Raw genomic sequence first — 20,180 nt, forward strand, 5'->3', positions numbered from 1 at the left:
TAGACCTAATACCTTGGTAATGCTCCCCTGAGAAGCTCGTAACGATACGTTGAACATTGGGACATCGGTATAGCGTCAAAGTATGGTCCTTCGCCGTGAGCGAATAAACCAATGTCACTCGACTCCACATCATCGGATCCAATCCAAACTCCACATGTGTGATGAGACTCCAGGCCTGAAGACCTCTGCTGTCTAATTTGTCATTTTAGTCGTAGCGCCACCTACTGGTAACGGGAACACAAATAGTTCTTTCTTTGGGCCACGGTATTTGCCCCCAATGACCGATTACCTCGTAATTCATCATACGTGTCCGCTTAGGCCTGCTCTAACGAAAATTACATTGTGACCGTAAGCTCCACCCACTTAGATCTTCCGCCATTTTGAATTTTGTAAAAAAATATTTTTTTCGCTTTTTTCCAAAACGCTTTCTCCGATTCATCCGAAAATTTCTGGGATCCGTTATCGGTTCGCTGTCATCATAACTACCGAAGATCTCGTCGATATGTCATTGCGTTCGGAGAAGAAAACGTCTAACTCTTTGACGCTCGGTCTGAAGGTCGCAAGCCTTCTCGGTCCGGCGAACGGACGACCGGCGAGTACGCTCGACGTGCGTGAATTGTCGAGGGCCCGCTCAATGCTGCTAGTTAGGGCCCGAGACGACGTACGTAGTACGTCCGACGAGGACCTATTGTTATTCGCATGTTTATTATTATTATTATATATTGCCTTAGCAGGGAGATACGAGTGTCTCGGACTGCCACGACAACGTTCAAAATTTCCAAACATATCAGGATCGGCGAAAAATTCGATATTTTTGAGGTCGCGGGAAAAAGTGACAAGAATTAGCTCTCTAGCGCCCCCTTGAGGTAGAAAGAGCATACTTTTTTTCAACAATGACCGATTGACTTGAAATTTTGAGCTAGAGGTTCACCTGGACCTGCTCTACAAATAACTCAATGGTGGCCATCAAATGCGCCTAACTAGATTTTCCACCATTTTGAATTTTGTCAAAAAATATTTTTTTCACTTTTTTCCAAAACGCTTTGTCCGATTCACCCGAACATGTCTGTGGTCCATTATTGGGTCAATGTCATCATAATCTGTGAAAATCTTGTTGATATCTTATTACGTTCAGACGATATCGACCAATGAACATTTAAAGGGTGTGGCCTAATATTTGCAGTTACATAACTTCCAAATCCTTTGGCCTAGCCTCACCAAATTTCTATCATATGTCCATATGGCATCCCTTAACCTACATTACGATTTTTAGCATATTTGACCATTAGGGGGCGCTGCAATTAATCACTCAATATCTGCAGCCATTTTTGGCCATTTTTGATGTTTTTTGGAGGTTGTAAAACAGTTAACTCCTCCTAGAGCGTCCACCCGATTCATTCCAAACTCGCCCTATATGATCTTGAGACCTTTTTCCTCTTAAGTCTTTGAAAGATTTAAAAAATATTAAACTTTGAGAGGTCGGTCGAACTTTAAAAAAACATAAAAAAACACAATTCGCCATAAAAATCCAAGTTGATGTAACTTGCCCATACATGATGTAATCTGCTCCATATTTCTCAGATATCATGACATACTGACCCTGAAGAGATTAATATGCAAATTTTTTCTTATGGTCAAAGCGCCACCTAGTGGCACCATGAAGTTACATGTTTTATTCTTTTATATCCTGTTCATCACAGATTAGTCAGATCCCACTCAAAATTTCCCAAGATAGACCTAATACCTTGGTAATGCTCCCCTGCGAAGCTCGTAACCATACGTCGAACATTGGGACCTCGGTATAGCGTCAAAGTATGGTCCTTCGCCGTGAGCGAATAAACCAATGTCACTCGACTCCACATCATCGGATCCAATCCAAACTCCACATGTGTGATGAGACTCCAGGCCTGAAGACCTCTGCAGTCTAATTTGTCATTTTAGTCGTGTCTGTTGTCACGTGACGTTACACGGCAAAAGTGGTCGGCGAAGTGTCCAGCTTGCAAGCCAGCATCGACGTAGATAGCTTCAAGGGAGGAGGAAGGCCGGAGAAGGCCTCAGCTGAAGCAGGGGGTAAATTATTTCTTCTGCCAAACTTCTCTTTGACTAGATTCGTTTCAATAATAATCTTATCTGGTATAATGATCAATGGAGAAGAGGGACCTCTTTATCTAGGGCATTACCAGAAAATGGAGGGGCCTTAGGACCCACCGAAGAATTTTAATAACACTAAGAAAAAATAAATATTTATAGCATTTAATTGCCTTACGATTTATTTAATCTTCTTTAACCAATAAACCCCTGACCTTTATGGGACATTAATTAAACCCCCTCCCCAACGAATAATATCACGTAATTTCACTTACCTGTGACAACCGGAAACGGAACTGGAAATAATCCCCGTGGAAAATAGCCCCCAGCTAGACGCTCGCTACTCCGGACCAGGAAGGACACGGACTCGACTGAAGAATTAAAACGGGTGAGAAGCCTTAACAACCGGACCAATATTACTGTTTATATATATGTTATTACCGGTGATTAAAATAGATCCTTCGTTGTACCCGTTCCCCCGCGCATTTAGCGATCTATTTCGTGTCATGGACCCGCTCCACAGACCGCAGGACGACACGGACGTGCTCCTAGATTTTGATACGGGTAAGAATACTTTAGAACTACACACACACTATGACTGTTAGCCTCCTTAGACACTTTATGACCGAACAGATAATTTTAAAAGAGTCTATAGGGTCCGTTAAAGGTTACGTTAGGTGCGCCGTTTAGGTTAAAAAACAGGAAGGTCCGCGGACTTTTTTATGAAAACGTTTAATATAAAAACCTTTATTTCAAGCCATCCCTCCGGCCCCACAAGCCGGGGTCGTGTATAAAAGAGACCTTAACCCGTTTACCACCTTAAAATAATTGGTTTACTTAATTTAAAACCGAGCTTTGGGGTTAAAATCAAAAAAAATGTTTTTCATTCCTGCTCCCTCTGACGTCACGGCGCAGCCAGACAGGCGCCTCATCGTGTATAATCAATGCTATGATGGAACCATGTAGTTTCATTCATATCTGGCTGTATTTATACTAATATTACTGTTATATGTTAAGTGTTGAAAAAGTTGGTAAAAAGTGAACCATACAGATGTTTTATTTATTATACCATATTGTTTTTATGGTATTGAATTCTGGTATCGGGTATCATGATATTTATGGCAGGTATGTAATATGTATAGAAGTTATAATATGAGTATCGTGACAAACAGGTAGAGACAGAACAGATTCAGGGAGAAGTCCATGAGGACTGTTCAGGAAAAACAAAAGGAAGTTGGTTCATGAATGACTTTAACCATATTATGAGCGGAGAGGGTTATCGGCTGCAATCTGCCTTCCCTCCAGGTCCTGTTCACTTCCAGGTCACTGAAGCGGGCCAGAAGGATTGTCGCTGACCCCTCCCATCCTGGTCACTCCCTGTTCGAGTCCCTCCCCTCTGGAAGGAGGCTGCGGTCCATCAGGACAAAGACCTCCCGCCACACCAAAATCTTTTTCCCGTCGGCAGTCGGGCTCATCAATGGAGCCCGGGTCCCCCACTGACTGACTCTGTCACCCCCAGGACTACCTCCTCTTCTTCCTCCTTCCTCTCTCCTCCTTCTTCCCGCTCCTTCCTCTTCCTCCTCCTCCTCCTTCTTCTTCTTCTTCTTCCTCCTACTCCTCCTCCCTCCTCCTTCTTCTTCCCTCCTGGAGGCCTCCTTTTTAATGCAGGACTCTAATAAAAATCAGTTAAATACTCTTTAAGTTATAGCCTACATGAGGTGGTAATAATATGTATATTGTAAGATCTGTATACTGTATACTGCAGGACTCTAATAAAAATCAGTTAAATACTCTTTAAGTTATAGCCTACATGAGGTGGTGTTGCAGACAGCTAGACAGCTTGACACGTCAAGTTTGTCATGGTCTTTATGCTGTTTTTTAAATCTATTTTCACCACTGTGTCTGGGGACCATGTTTGTCTACTCAAGGGACCAACTGGTGGCTTTTCCAGACGCGGCGGTGCTGCTGCCCGAGGAAGGACAGCTGGAGGCGAAGGCAGGCAGCGGAGAGAGCAATACCAACCACAGTCGGGAGACGGCCACGCGATCTAGAGCCAGTCAGTGATCTCCAAAGTGGTCTTCTGCAGCAGCAGCATGGCAGCGGCTGACTGGTAACGGGAACACAAATAGTTCTTTCTTTGGACCACGGTATTTGCCCCCAATGACCGATTACCTCGTAATTCATCATACGTGTCCGCTTAGACCTGCTCTAACGAAAATTACATTATGACCATGAGCTCCACCCACTTAGATTGTCCGCCATTTTGAATTTTGTTAAAAAATATTTTTTCCGCTTTTTTCCAAAACGCTTTCTCCGATTCATCCGAAAATTTCTGGGATCCATTATTGGTTCGATGTCATCGTAACTACCGAAGATCTCGTCGGTGTGTCATTGCGTTCGGAGAAGAAAACGTCTAACTCTTTGACGCTCGGTCTGAAGGTCGCAAGCCTCCTCGGTCCGGCGAACGGACGACCGGCGAGTACGCTCGACGTGCGTGAATTGTCGAGGGCCCGCTCAATGCTGCTAGCAGCTTTAATTATTATTATTATTTTAAATCAAAGGCAAATTTGGTATTCGCGATAAGTAAAAATGTCCTACAAAAAGTAAAACATTGTCAAAGTATATGATATTGCACAGGAAGGCTGTCTGTGCTGCAGTAATGTGGCACCTGTTCACAAGCTCCTCCTAATGAAGGCCTCAAAAGCCCATTGCTGATGTTGGAGAAGATCGGACACAACACACACACGGTGAGCTGTTCCTGGCTTTTGCTCTCCTCAATCAACGATGACTTCCTTGTGCTGTGCCTGCGTTGAAACATCACACATCGTAATTGGACCACGGCGTCTCATTTGAGGAGCCAGAGAATGGCGGTGAGGTGTGAGGCTGAGGGCGAGGAACGGCTTTATCCCCCCAGCATTGTCATTAGTGTCGTACTGTTTTTACACAACATGTGTGACGGGTCGCTTTTCTTTTGCTTGCCTGACCACCACCGCTCCCTCGCTGACATCATCTAGAACTCAGTGTGATGAATTGCATGTCAATAAAAAGAAAAGTAATTGGTTTTCTGAAGGTTGTATGGGAACTGAAAATACTGTATGATTTCTAATGCAAAGCATATACAGGACTGTCTCAGAAAATTAGAATATTGTGATAAAGTTCTTTATTTTCTGTAATGCAATTAAAAAAACAAAAATGTCATGCATTCTGGATTCATTACAAATCAACTGAAATATTGCAAGCCTTTTATTCTTTTAATATTGCTGATTATGGCTTACAGCTTAAGAAAACTCTAAAATCCTATCTCATAAAATTAGAATATTTCCTCAGACCAAGTAAAAAAAAAAATTAATAACAGCAAAACAAAATCAAACATTTGAAAATGTCCATTAATGCACTCAGTACTTGGTTGGGAATCCTTTTGCACGGATTACTGCACTGGACAGTTGCAGAGTGGTCCAAAGTCCTCTTTTCAGACGAAAGCAAGTGTTGTATTTCATTTGGAAGTCAAGGCGCCAGAGTCTGGAGAAAGGCTGGAGAGGCGCAAAATCCAAGTTGCTTGAAATCCAGTGTGAAGTTCCCACAGTCAGTGATGGTTTGGGGAGCCATGTCAGCTGCTGGTGTTGGTCCACTGTGTTTCATCAAGTCCAGAGTAAATGCAGCTGTGTACCAAGAGATTTTAGAGCACTACATGCTTCCGTCTGCTGAAAAGCTCTATGGAGATGAGGATTTCATTTTCCAGCATGATCTGGCACCTGCCCACAGTGCCAAAACCACCAGTAACTGGTGTACTGACCATGGCATTACTGTCCTCGATTGGCCTGCCAATTCCCCTGACCTGAACCCCATAGAGAATTTGTGGGGTATTATGAAGAAGAAGCTGAAAGACACCAGACCCAACAATGCAAATGAGCTAAAGGCCGCTATTGAAGCATCCTGGGCATCCATAAACCCTCAGCAATGCCACAGGCTGATTGCCTCCATGCCACGCCGCATTGATGCAGTAATCCGTGCAAAAGGATTCCCAACCAAGTACTGAGTGCATTAATGGACATTTTCAAATGTTTGATTTTGTTTTGCTATTATAAATCTTTTTTTTTACTTGGTCTGAGGAAATATTCTAATTTTATGAGATAGGATTTTAGAGTTTTCTTAAGCTGTAAGCCATAATCAGCAATATTAAAAGAATAAAAGGCTTGCAATATTTCAGTTGATTTGTAATGAATCCAGAATGCATGACATTTTTGTTTTTTTAATTGCATTACAGAAAATAAAGAACTTTATCACAATATTCTAATTTTCTGAGACAGTCCTGTATGTGCCTCTGCTTTGTTTGGCTGAGCAGCAAGTAGAGGGATGTCGGCAGTTCTGCAAGGAAACACCACATGGCAAAGTTCTGTTGTGTTTAGAGCGAATCCCTGCTCGTCTCATGTCTCCCAAATGAAAGTATAGGCAGGCTTCTTCTTCTCTTCATTACCTTCCCTACACGCTGCCATTTTGGTACCTCTATGAACTCATTATCACAGTCACTCAAGACATCCTCACACACACACACACACACACACACACACACACACACACACACACACACACACACACACACACACACACACACACACACACACACACACATATACACACTATAACACAACACGCAAAGATGTCATCAAGACCAGTTTAGCGCTTGGTATCACATTTACATCCCAATACACTAAGTCAGCAGGTGTCAAGTCAACCTACCTGCACACAAGGTGATTCAGACACGCCATGGAAAAACTAAAGTAGCAGTCGACTCACCAATAACTGCTCACTTTGTATTCATTTGCTAGCTCAATAGGAAATAAACTAGAATATCCTGAATAATAAACGTAATATTCATTATCATATATGTCTGTTTATTTGCGTTGTCTAGCTCCAGTGGGCAAAAAAGGTATCTAAAACCTTGAAGCGTATGTTTTGGCTACGCGATTCAACGAAAGCATGCGTTAAACAAAATGTTCTTTGTGTTCAATACCGATAAATATCCATCTATGTTTTATTCTCTACAAAATATAAAAAAAACAACATGGTAAAAGTCAGCAAAATAACCTATATTTCAAGATCAGTGAGTGTGTTGGTAGAATATCCAAGCAGCAGGAGGATTTTTTCAGATGTTGTATAATTTCTTCTATGTTTCTTTGGTTGATTGAAATTGTGTCATGATATTTGAATGGTTGTTATTTAAAGATGGGGACAACACACACCCTGTGGTTGTTGTGGAGGCACCGACTGCTTGACTAATTTTCTGAATTTTGTCAGCAAAAAAGGAGGCAAATTGATTGCATGCCCAGGTGGATTGGAGCGTAGCAGTTACTGACATCGGAGGATTTGTTAGCCTGTCAACGGTAGCAAATAAGGCGCGTGCATTGTTATTGTTTTTGGTTATGATGTCAGAGATGAAGGACTGCCTTGCATTCCTAAGATCAAAATTATAATTGCAAAGTCTCTCTTTATAGATACCACAGTGAATCCGGAGATTAGTTTTTCGCCACCTGCGCTCAGCTTTCCGACACTCTCTTTTCTCTATTTAGACCAGTGTGGCATTTCTCCAAGGAGATCTTTTCTTACCCAAGACAACCTTCACTTTAGTGTGTGCAATGGCATCAATAAAATGGGTTTCTTTAGAATTTAAGCCATCCACAAGCTCATTGACTGAGATGCAAAAGAGGTGTGGAGGAGAACTTATGAATAAATAGTTTACTGGTGTTTTCAGTGATGTAACACTTTGTCACAAGCTCAGTTTGGACACGTGTGTGCAGGGAGATGCACAGACATGATCAGTGCAACATCAGTGACAGCAACCGTGGAAATGTGCAGACCTTTGGTGATGATGAGGTCTAGAGTGTGCCCCTTGTTGTGGGTGGGACTTGTTACATGCAGAGTCAGATCGTAGTTATCAAGGACACCACATACACATATATATTAGGGCTGTGAAACGATTAACATTTTTAATCGGGTTAATCACAGGTTTTTGTGGATTAATCATGATTAATCACATATTACCGATATTCTCGGTATATTTTGTGAGAACATAGAGATTTATGACAAAAGACGGATATATACATTTATACATTCTTCTATACAATGGTGCTGCAACTCAGCAGTTAATTAGCAGTTTTCTTCCATATGGAACATTAATACATCTTCATCCTAAACAGAATGTTTCACCCTCCTGTTACCTTTCGGGTCAATTTGACCCCATTCAATGTTTAATGTCGGTGTTCTTTGGGGTCAATTTGACCCCAGGCTGTTTTTCACTGTGTCAAACTTATAAGAAATATCAACTTTTTTATATATTTAATGGGCTATTTAGGTAGTCAACAAACAAACATAAAGTACCTCACACTTAAACTTGGGAAACAATATTAATTCTAATAATTTTCTGGAGGTTTTAATTGCTGGGGTCAAATTGACCCCGAGGGTAAAATATGTCAGTAAATGTAAAGGTAACAGGAGGGTTAACCTCTTCCACTCCACTGAGGATGCCGGCGTCCTTAAGACCCTCCCCTTCCCTTTAAACGGCTTGCTCACGCAGACCACGTCAATAAACATGGGCATGTTTGGTATCCCAGCATTCAACATATCCTCATCTTTGCAAAGAACATATACATTTTCTTTTATTTCGTAATAATTTTTCACAAGAGGAGCCCTAACACACAATGTCTAAAGTCGCGATCAATGCAGCAAGTCGGGTCTTGCAACATTTCGACGGAGAAAACGTACAGAATACACTTTCTAAGTAGATGTATTAGCGGAAGTACTAGCGGAAGTTAGCAAAGAGCTAGCGGAATCAGAAAAGGTAAAAAGTTTTACAAAAACACTTTTTTTTTGGTGCGCTGTGTCTTCCCTGACAGTAACGTGTTGAAGCCAGGAGACCGCGCTGTCTTTGCCCGGGCCATGAACACGGTGATTTGCTCCGTTTTTGTTTGACTACATTTTATGAGTAACAGTTAGGGGGGTGCTAGTGACTTTTCATGCGCGAAGACCGGCATCTGAACTCTGCGGCAACCGCGATCGACATATTGAGCACCCCTGCATTAAAACATTGGTGCAAGTGACTTTTTTTCGTCCCGATGTGCGCACACACGCCGGCATCCGGCGAGACGGGGATCGGAGTCGTGTTAACGTGACACGTAGAGACAGAATGACACGCTGCTGGAGAGACGACCAACAACAGACGGATTGGAAGCTCATTCTGCGCATGCGTTAAATGCGTAAAAAAAAAAAACGAAGTTAAACCTGTAATTTAATTAACTGAGTTAACGCGTTATTTTTCACAGCACTAATATATATATATATAATCTCGGTCCTGGGGGTTATAAACATGGGTATTAAAATCGGCAACGATGACAACACAATCAAAATCAATCCAGATTATAGACAGCAGTTCAGTAAGGTCATCAAAGAAGGTTGCACAGTATTTAGGTGGTCTGTATATTTTGAGGAATATAACTTGAGTGGAATTCAGTCACATATTCAAAGGAAGAAAAATCACCAAAAGACATGTGCTTGCATTGAGAGAATCATTTAATAAACTTCACCTCCTTTCTTATGCGCTCTTGTTTCACTCATAAAACTGAAGTGTTGATTAAATAAGAACAGCTGCACTGTTATCTTGGTCAAACCAAATTTTAGTTAAAAACTAAAAATCAAGTTTGTGCCGCACAATAACATCATTGATTAAAAATGTTTTTCCTTTCAGAGACCTGACATTTAATAAAGCTAATTTTAATGAGTGTTAAATATCATTGTTAAATTGGATAACTTTACAGATTTACTCATGTTTCTTCGCAGCCTCATATTTCCTTTTCTGTAAATCAAGACAGGAATTAAGAAGGCTCGCTTTATACAGAGACCCGACTGTTTATGGAGAGAATCAGTGGTGTCATTAGCCTTATAGTGTGGACCCAAAAGATATCAATCATGCCTTTATCCTGTTGCGGAGACGGAGGATGGTTGTGGAGCTGTCGTGGAGGCAGGGGAGGGGCATTACGCTTTGACTTCGCCGATTGTGTGACCCTCTGAGGAGTTAGAGCCAGTGGCGGAGGTCGAGCTGGAGGTGGACGTTGAGGAGGAATTTCAGGAGGGAAAGTGCTGCGCGGTGTGAATCTGGTTCCAGCATTGACCAGCCCCTTCATGTGGCTCAGTGAACTCCAGGTGGAGGGAGGAGGCGGGAAATAGAGAGTAGGGGGACCTGGATGGAGTATGGGGGTGGAAGTAGATGCTGGTGAGGGAGGTACAAACTTCTCCTCTCAGAGTGTGTGTGTGTGTGTGTGGGGTGGGGGGGGGGGATCAATCCTTGATGATGAGGTTGGCGACTCCTCCTCTTGGCTCTCCTTTCCGTGAGGTCTTTACGGCGATGCTGTGTGGGAACAGACGTTTGACGCAGGAAGAAAAATAATAAAGGTAAATAGTTTTACCCCTGACTTGTTCAGGCAAACTTCATTTGCCATAAAAAGATGTCTGGTAAAAATTGTTGATAAAATGTACTGAATGGACAGCCATCTGTTCAGTTCCAACAGCCTGCTGAATCTTTATCAGAAAGCTACTGATAAACACCTCAGCATTGACAGAGCTGATTGTATTTAACAAGTCAATAAAGTCTCGCTTCAGAACTTCAGACTGTTGTTTCACAATATCACAGCTTCCCGTATGCACCATGCTGATGTTCACCGTGGGATGGTCAGCCGTGATGTCTAAGATCTTTTCTCTCATGTTAGAGACCATATCCATAAAGCAGAGTAATTTGGTGTTCTTGCTGCACATCATTCTGACACTTTTTACAGCCTCGTCACCAACAATCAAAGTCTCAGGCCTAGTCGGTAGATTTTGTTACGGCTTTTTACATTCATATTCACTCTCAGTTCTTACCCTGTTTTGAGGAAATAGCTGCTTATTCAGGTCATCAGATTTAGGATCCTGCGACAATGGAGTAAATCTGTTTTCAAGTTATCGGCTTGGTTGTTGTGGATGTATTTAGCTGGTTTTACTTTTCCCAGCTGTCTCGGCTGTGTCCAGCGGCCCTTCTAAAGTGGAGCCAAACAGCGACAACACCTATCTGATTTGAATAGTTTTAATCTCATGTGTGCACCATAAAAGTCCAAGATGCATGCATGTTTTTATTACATCTGTGGTACTTTTCTGCAGAAGTGCTACATTAAATGTAGATGGTGTTGTGAAAATTAACTTATTAATGCATTCTCCAAAAAGCCTTCAAATACAATATTTTTGTTGACACAAAAAATAAATGGACCTTATTTCATTTCACATGCGTGGCAATGGATGGGATTGGTCATTTAAGTAGTCTATTACTTTTATTAAACTATTTATTGGTAATAGATGGGAATGATACTTATAAGTGATGACAATTTCTGAATTATATTTCTCTCACACTGCCTTCATTGTTACTCCACGGGAATGTTTTAAAGGACATCACATTCGTGTCATTTCAAGTGAAACAATACAGTCATTTCTTTTTCTCCATTGTGAGGAATATGATATATTCTTTCTATTGCACAGCCCTGTTAACCAAGTGTGAAATCATTTTCGAGGTCTTCGGACTGAAGTCCACAGAACTTGACATCAAACAGGACAAGGTCCCCTGCATGGGAGATCTGTCACAAGAGAACTCTTCCACAAGTGGAAGTAACCAAGCAGAACCACAGGTTGGTGGGATTCTTATTCTTGAACAGTTCTGTCACTGGAGGTCAAAGTATGGGTCAAGGAACATGAGGAACATGAACAGAAAAAAAAAGTCTTACGCAAACTGGGGGGGGGGGGGATCTACCACGAAACAAGAAATAAAATCAAGACATTCCAGTGTGAGACCAGGCTGAACCCCACTGGAGCCAGAGGAAAGTCTTGTGGGTCTGACGGGTTCTGTGTCCGATCCTGCTGGAGAGTCCGATACCGCCTTTTTTGTCACCGTAGACAGGAAGCCACATCAGAATGAAGAAGTTCCCACGAAAAAACTCTCCCTCTTAGTACTATAGGCAGCTCTGAAAATGGCACAGATCTCAGTACTTTAAGTGAGGGTCGATTATCCATCTGGGCTGCGTGGTGACTTGTGTGGGCTGTAACTGTACCCACATGGTACCAGAAGCAGGTCCAGTATCAGGAGAGAGACAGGCTCTAGTTCAGAAGAGGGACACATCTTAACATCAGGTAGAAGGCCATGTTCAGAGACGGTAAAACAATAGATGAAAATGGACATAGCTGCTGAGTAGAAGAGATAAAAAGAAAAGGGAGACAAAATGTACGCCACGAATGGCACTGATTATTTGTAAATCCATTACTAAGTCTGTGCCTTAGCACAATATCCTTAAACTATTTCAACTTACAAGCTTGCTGTTAAGAACTTAGTACTAGCTTGTTAGTTGAAAGAGTGATTTAATTCAAACTTAAAGCAGCAATAACATATAAGCATTCCACTAGATTATCACCTACCTTTGCAGCTCCTCGTGACTTTACAGAGCTTGAAACGAGTTTCAGATCATTATTATTTAGCTAACCGGCCCACAACTCACATTTCGATTGACCCTCACAGCAGCTTCCATAGTGTTGCTTTCCGCCACAAAATGCAGCTGTTATCAGCTAAAACAGCTCTAAGAACCCACTGAACATTACCCACTCTGCATAAAACAGCAGACAGACAGTCAGAGGACAGCTTGTGGGTATGGACGAGCATTCAGCAGCTAAAGACACACATATTTCCCTCAGGTGTTGGAAGAGACCAAAAGCAGAGCTAAAGGAGAGTGCATATTGCTCTTGTGGCAAATGGGGTCAATTGCAGAGCTTATGTGCGTTGATTCATGTATACAGAGAAGGCCTCCGACAGCCCACAGTTACAGGCCTTCTTGCCACCACACGTGTCTCCAGAGGGACCAAGTTTCTCCAACCTTGATAGAAGAAGTTCTCTGTTGCACAGAATCAATTTCAGCAGCTTACCTGGGTGACACTGTCATCTTCAGAAACTTATGGGAACAGCACTCATTCACATGGAGGACATCTTGCAAAAGATCAAACTGTCAGGTCTCACCATACATCCAGGAAAGTTGTCTCAGCATTTGGATCATAAGAAGGTGAGATTTCAGACAACAGGACCAAATGGAGGCAACAAGAGCGTGGCACACGTTGGCAGTTATGGATTTGTGTGAGCGGCCAATTCTTATGTACACTGACAAGTTGTGTTGGTTTGGAAAGGTAGGGCAATCAAATATATTCCACCACGGCAGCACTGGTATGTTTTGCATTGGGTGAAACAAGTTGACTTATCATGCATGTTCCTTCTTTGTAGGAATGCTAAGAACATACATGATTCATGATATGAGCATTTTGTTTTTCAATCATAAAAAGACGAAATGTAGAACCTGCGAATACCCAACATGTTGATCCAAGCTAACGTGAGTAAGTTCTCTTCAATGGTCTGTTTGACCTTGTGATGACAGATACTTGCAGTTTACATGTGTGAGCCCTATTTGACTAGACAGAAGAGAGGCTTTGCCTGGCTCTCTGATTTAAATAAGCAAATAGCAAACAATGTTATTATAATACAATGTCATTCGCATTATGTAACATGTTTCAGTTCATTTTTTAAAGAACTGAGCAACAGACTTTTTATGCCACATATACTTCAAGATGATGACAGCTGAAAACTGTCTAACTTGACCACAGTTTTTTGTTTTTGGTCTACTTACAACTGAGGTGAGGCTGCTGCGCGTGCCTGAGGACTTCTAGTGACTAGCTTGCTCATCATAATCAATAATGTGTACGTGCCAGAAAACTAAGAAACATGCTCACTACTCGTGCCAATGACAGGCATCGACCTTATCACCTGGTCGGGATTCTTTCTGGCCCGGGTCCACGCTCCTTTTCGACTTAGTTCTGAGTTTTCTGTTTCATTTATAAATGCTTTGTAAGGCATAGATAGTCCTCACTTTAGTTGAGGTCACACAACATACTTAACTAACCACTAACTACCTGAATTAATCATGAATTGCAGTAAGTTTCCAAAATACATGATAGCAGAGTTCCTAATCTTAAGTGCATATCTCATCATTATATGTATAAATAAATGCAATTATTTTTAAATAATTTACTCACGCTTTATAAATTATGTAATTTATCATTTATAAGTCCTTAATAATTGGTTTGTAATTTATATTCCTAAATTTACAAATGGGGAATACATCATTTATAAAGTATGAAAACCGAATACTGAAATGCATAATAGTCAAGCTTATTAATCAAGAATAAAACTTATATACTTGTGTTTATGATTTGCATACTAATGAGTGTTAATGTTGGAACAATGCTTTATACATGATGAATTAAGTGTTTACTCATACTTAACTAATTCTAAATGGTGAATTATTATAAAGTGTTTCCATTTCAATTGGATAATTTGACCACAGATTCCTCTGTTAGATGATAGGATAATTATGGAACTGTTGTCTTTTGCTTTGTTGTTTTAGGATGAAGTGCCTTTAAATGCTAAACAAAGCTGATTTAAAGCAAATACTTATTAAGAAAGGGAAAGGGTGTGTTTCTTGTGCCTTCTGAGACTGCTGATGAAGATGTGGAAGGCCTCCTCACATCGGTCCTCTGCTTCAACATGGCATGACAGCCAAGGTAGCTCCAGTTGGTGCTCCGTATGAAGGTGGTGTAGGTGAGGAGGCATTTCACTTGCGGATCAGGGATCTGGTATGCCACCCCTTGAACATTTCCTTACCAATCAGGTAACATCACCGACCTCTCACCCTCATGATAGCTTTGATGTCAGCAGAAATGTGGCATTTTTTGAACGTATTGCATTTCTTTCCGCCTGCCGAAAGACATGTGGTCAATATTGTTACAGTGTAAATTAGTAGTGCAGAAAGTGTCAAACACTCTTTCTCTGGACCAGAGTTTAGATGACATTGTGAAATCACTGTTCAGCGTGTCTGTGAGTTAGTTCCTGAGGCTTATTGCCAAATACTTAGAAATTGTAAGAAAACTGTCAACCAGATATATGGCAAATTTGCACATAAAAATGACACTTTATTTGATAAATGAATCTATAGCATAAATTTAGTCAGAAAGACCATAATCTTTCATACATCAGCCAAGAATGTATTCCTGATATAATTTGCCAATCATTATTTACTACCTTTCATTTCTCGGGGCTGTCAATCATGCCATCAGCTGTTTAAATCAGCGGGTCTCCACTATCCAATAAGCACAACGAAACAATTACATGGTTAGCCAATCAACTTGCTGCTGTCTCTTTTAAATGTGACTGTCTCACCGTTTACTCCGGGTTACTCTGTGCAGGTAACAACCTGATCGGCACCATGCAGTGTCCGGCTAAAATCCATTACCATCCATGCGCGTCTTCCATACAGCGTTCCCTGTGGCCAGCTCCTCGTGCATCCACTTCACTTCAAGCCGCTCCTCAATCAAGGTAAAGACATTGATCAGCATGTCACACCGGGATCGTTTCTCGATCAGATAACTATGGTCAGACTGCCGTCAGTAGTTTACGTGCTGTAACCGTCGCATCAGAGTCCTCGCAGCTTTATTCTGTTATGTGACCTCGCATTAAATGCAGCGGAAGCAATTCATCGGTCAAGTTACATTATTAGCAGAATCACGGATGTTGCAGCAGCATCGGGCATCCGTTAGCGAAGTTGCATACGTTGCAGCTGCAGCATCTGGTATCTGTTTGTGGAATTGCATACGTTGAAGCTGCATACATGGAATGGTATACATGTTACTATATTGTTTGTTTGGCGGCATCTTTGCAATTTTGTTTTGTTTGCTTTGTTCATTAGTTTAATTTTGTATTGTTCTATGCTTTAAGTATACATTATGCATTTTTGTTTAATATCATTGCTTATGTATATAAATCCTGCTGTAGTGAACAAATTAGAAAATTCCCCTTGAGGGATTATGATTTAACCCTCCTGTTATGTTGCGTGTCAAATGGAGGAAAAATATTTGTAAGTACTCTACTTTACAAGTTTCAACCCCCACACACACACACACACACGCACGCACACACCCCAACACACACACACACACACACACACACACACACACACACACACACACACACACACACACACACACACACCTGTTCAAAGCCGCATATATGAAGTTGTACACATTTAAAACAAATGAACCAGGTGGTTGTTATGGTAACCATCTCTATCCTACTGTGTGCCCATCACCCTACATGAGAAGCACACTTTTCAGACTAAACAATGTCTCTCTCTTCTCACTTTCCCCCTAAATACACCTTTATTGGACATGGGACACTAATGTAAGGGTTTCTTTCATGTCTCTCATAATACATATGGTACTATAGTTCTTCTAATAGACTGTGTGACTGAGAGTGACACACACCTTGTTTCATCCCAATCTCAGACGCACACACACACTCTCTTTCTAACGACCCCACCTGGGAGGGACATACAGATACTATTCTGACGGGAACCTATATTTTTCCCTGTGGGAAAACTCCATCCACACTCATCAGGGGAGGGGCCAAACATACAAAATGGTTGCTGAGAAGTCCTACAACATTATACTCTGCAGATACATACGACTGCACCAAGAGGATGACTGTGTGCTGGCCTTTGGTCATCTTTTATAACATAATTTATGTATCTTAACATTCTAAATAAACATAACTACATTTGACTTTCAATACAAATCCTTATAACTAATTTGGCTTGATTTTGAGTCAGCGGGTCAATATGACCCTGAACAGCACAGGTGTCTCATCTCTATTCATCTTCATCACCCCATGAAAAACAAAACTTACAAAATGCAAATAAAATTTAGGAGAAAACACGTGTTATGGTAGACTAATACAATTTAGATTTAGATTGTTTCAATGTACCTAAAAAAATAGTTTGAACATGTATTTTTCAATAAAACGAGTGAGTTCTCCTGATTGAACTCTGATCTATGAAGGGGTAAATAACTCAATTCCACTAAAAACTGATTGAATTGTTAGTAATGGTGTTGTTGGTGGTACAAAAATGATTTTTTGGTTTCTGACCAATTTAGGGTGATTCAACAATATCCGAACATCATGGCTGTATGTAAGAAATGAACATAACAGGAGAGCAAATCCTGATTGCTGTTAATGTTCTTTCTCAATTTAAATGCTTCCTTTCCTGCATGCACCTGTGTTGTGTGGGTTCCAATGCAATCCAACCCATTTTGATGTGGATGATATCATTTCTGTTTGCTAGATTTCTTTGCAGTGTTCATAGAATAGAGTTTCAATTGGCTCATTTTACCACCGATTCCTCTGTTAGACGAGAGGATAATATAACAATGTGGATTTTTGGTCTATTGCTAAGTTCTTTGGGGATGAAGTGCCTTTAAATACTAAACAAAACTGATTTAAAAGTGTATCCTCATTGAACAACTAGGGGAGAAGGGTCTGTTTCCTGTGCCTTCTGAGACTGCTGGTGAAGATGTTCAACTTTTATAGGGCCGCTTATTTCTGGTTGCTGGTGGTTCTTGGGAACTGCACTCAGTCACATGGAGGACATCTTGAAAAAGATCAAACTGTCAGGTCTCTCTACTGTATATATCCAGGAAAGCTCTCTCAGAATTTGGATAATGAGAGGGAGAGTTTCCAAACAGGATGAAATGGAGGTAACAAGAGAGTGGCACTAAAGCAGTAGACCGTTTGGAATGTTTTTAGACATGGAGAGGTGTTATTGTTTGTGTTTAAAAAAAGTGTAATGCTCCCCTTTTGTCTCACAGTTATGAATACAACCAACATCACCTGGGGTGAAGAGGAGAAGAGGATGTTCATGGATCTCAAAGAGCCCCACTGCAATGAATCTGTTCTCCATCCAAACCGTTGCCCCATTCTGAAGGGGACACTTGCTATCTTTATTCATTATTTACCTTTTATGTTAAAATACTTTTAATTGACGTAACGATTCTATGCGTAGCCATCTAAAAACTAGTGTATAATACTGACAAATTATTAATTAAAATGTACCTTTTAGGAGAATGTATATTTGTGTGATCTTACTCATTGACTATAAAAAAGGTTCTGAAGGAAGAGGGAATGCAATTAAGACTTGCTAGCAGATATTATCTTCAGTTTGTAAAAGTTTATAGAAGCTGGTGGTTCTATGTGGAAAAAAAAGTCTGAACGCCATTGTCGACAGTCATCAGACTTCTCGGTTAGTTTGGTGAAAAGTTTTTCTGCAGAAGTAGAATTTAGCCATTACCTCTTCGTTCAATAAAGGCAGAACACAAATGCTGTGTTCTGCACACGGCGAGAATACATTTCCAGCCACACACGGAGGAAATGACGATCATAAAAGATCATATTCAGACAACCAGATAGCAATTTAAAATATCTGGCAGAGAATGTGTCACATCTGATTCTCATGCACACTGACACATTGTGTTGGTTTGAAAAGGAATGGCATTCAAATATATATTAGACCAATGAAATACTGCTATTTTGTCAAATGAGTGAAACAAGTTGACTGATCATGCACATTCCTACTTTGTAATGCTATTGTTGGATGCTAAGAAAATACTGAAGCAAAATAAAAAACGACAAGATGTAGAACCTTAGCTGCAAAACCCCCAACATGTTGATCCAAGCTAAAGTGAGTAAGTTCTCTTCACTGTTTGACCTCGTGATGACGGATACTTGCAGTTTACATGTGAGACCTATTTGGCTAGAAGGAAGAGATGATTTGCCTGGCTCTCTGATTTTACCTAAGCAAATAGCAACACATATAAATGCTTCTGTAGTGTATTTTGCATTACAGCTCTTAAAGATACAGCTATATATATATATTGATATGGGCTCAGAGGCCCACAAGGTTTCCATGGTAGAGAATACCATTGTTTAGAGTTGGACCAGATGGTTTACATTAGGAGACTCTTATGGAATGACGTGATTCTGCTCCAAGGCTGGAGCAGTACGCCCATTCCTGCTTCCTTAAAAGAGGTAACACAAATTCATTTGTGTGGGTTTCGTGGATTCTCTGGACCTTCTGAAATCACCCGGGCTGTAAGCAGTATACGCTCGTAATTAGACCTGTTTTCTTTCTGTAATAAAACTGCATTATATCAGCAACAAGACAGTGTCCGCGGAGATCTTTTCATCACCAACATTCTTCATCATCTCGGCCGATAGAAGATTATACAACACTTCCTCCACTGGATGAGCCTGTGTGTTGTGTGTGTTCTGATGCAATCCTACTCATGTTAATGTGGACGATCTAATTGGTCAGTTTGACCATAGGGGAGTGTCAGTGGGACTGGCCAAGTGAGTCCCAGGCTCCTTATGTTGGGAAACTTGTGGTAGTAATTCACTCAATGTGTCTGGCTGAGTTGGTAACAACATAGAACTAAAGGTATTGAAGCGGGACGTTAACCAGAGAACATTGTGCCGGGACCTTGATGCCAAATCTGACGTAGAGTAAAGTCAAGACATCTCTGGGGAATCATGTTCTGGAAGAGCAGCTCCAATGGACTTGTCATCTTCATCTTCATCTTCAACCTCCCTCTGTTCGCGCAGGCCTCTAACCATGACAGAAGATATGTTTACGTGGCGACCCCAATGACCTGGAATTCGGCCCAAGACTACTGCAGGAAGCACCATACTGACCTGGCTACTATTCGAAATAGGAATGATTTGGATGCACTAGAGGGTCCATGCCAGAATATTAGATGTGCGATTGGTCTCCAAAGAGACACACATAATGCAAATGTATGGAAATGGTCTGATGGAGACAAAACCAACTTTACAAACTGGCAAACAGGTGAACCTAACAATTATAATGATAATCAGGATTGCGTTCTTATGAATTCTTTGAGTTGGAATGATTATCGTTGTAATAGGGAATTTGCTTTTCTGTGTTATGATGATCTAATCTTGGTGAAAGAGAACAAGACATGGGAAGAGGCTCTGGAGCACTGCAGGACTCTTGAGACTGACTCCACTTCAAGCAACAACTACTCAAATCATCGCTTTGATCTACCACACATGGACTTTGTAGTCAGGAACTCGGAATCCGAAA

At 41.1% G+C, this 20,180-nt stretch overlaps 1 long non-coding RNA gene across 1 annotated transcript; it reads left to right on the forward strand.

Annotated features, from left to right (window-relative positions):
* The first annotated feature begins 2,482 nt into the window (after positions 1 to 2,482).
* Positions 2,483 to 19,237, forward strand: LOC130192726 (uncharacterized). Its single transcript, XR_008831431.1, has 4 exons — positions 2,483 to 2,652; positions 3,394 to 4,198; positions 15,436 to 15,565; positions 17,890 to 19,237. It is a non-coding gene; the product is annotated as an uncharacterized LOC130192726 (long non-coding RNA).
* Positions 19,238 to 20,180: the final 943 nt, after the last annotated feature.

This window comes from Pseudoliparis swirei, chromosome 4 (assembly GCF_029220125.1).
Source record: "Pseudoliparis swirei isolate HS2019 ecotype Mariana Trench chromosome 4, NWPU_hadal_v1, whole genome shotgun sequence".
NCBI lineage: Eukaryota > Metazoa > Chordata > Actinopteri > Perciformes > Liparidae > Pseudoliparis > Pseudoliparis swirei.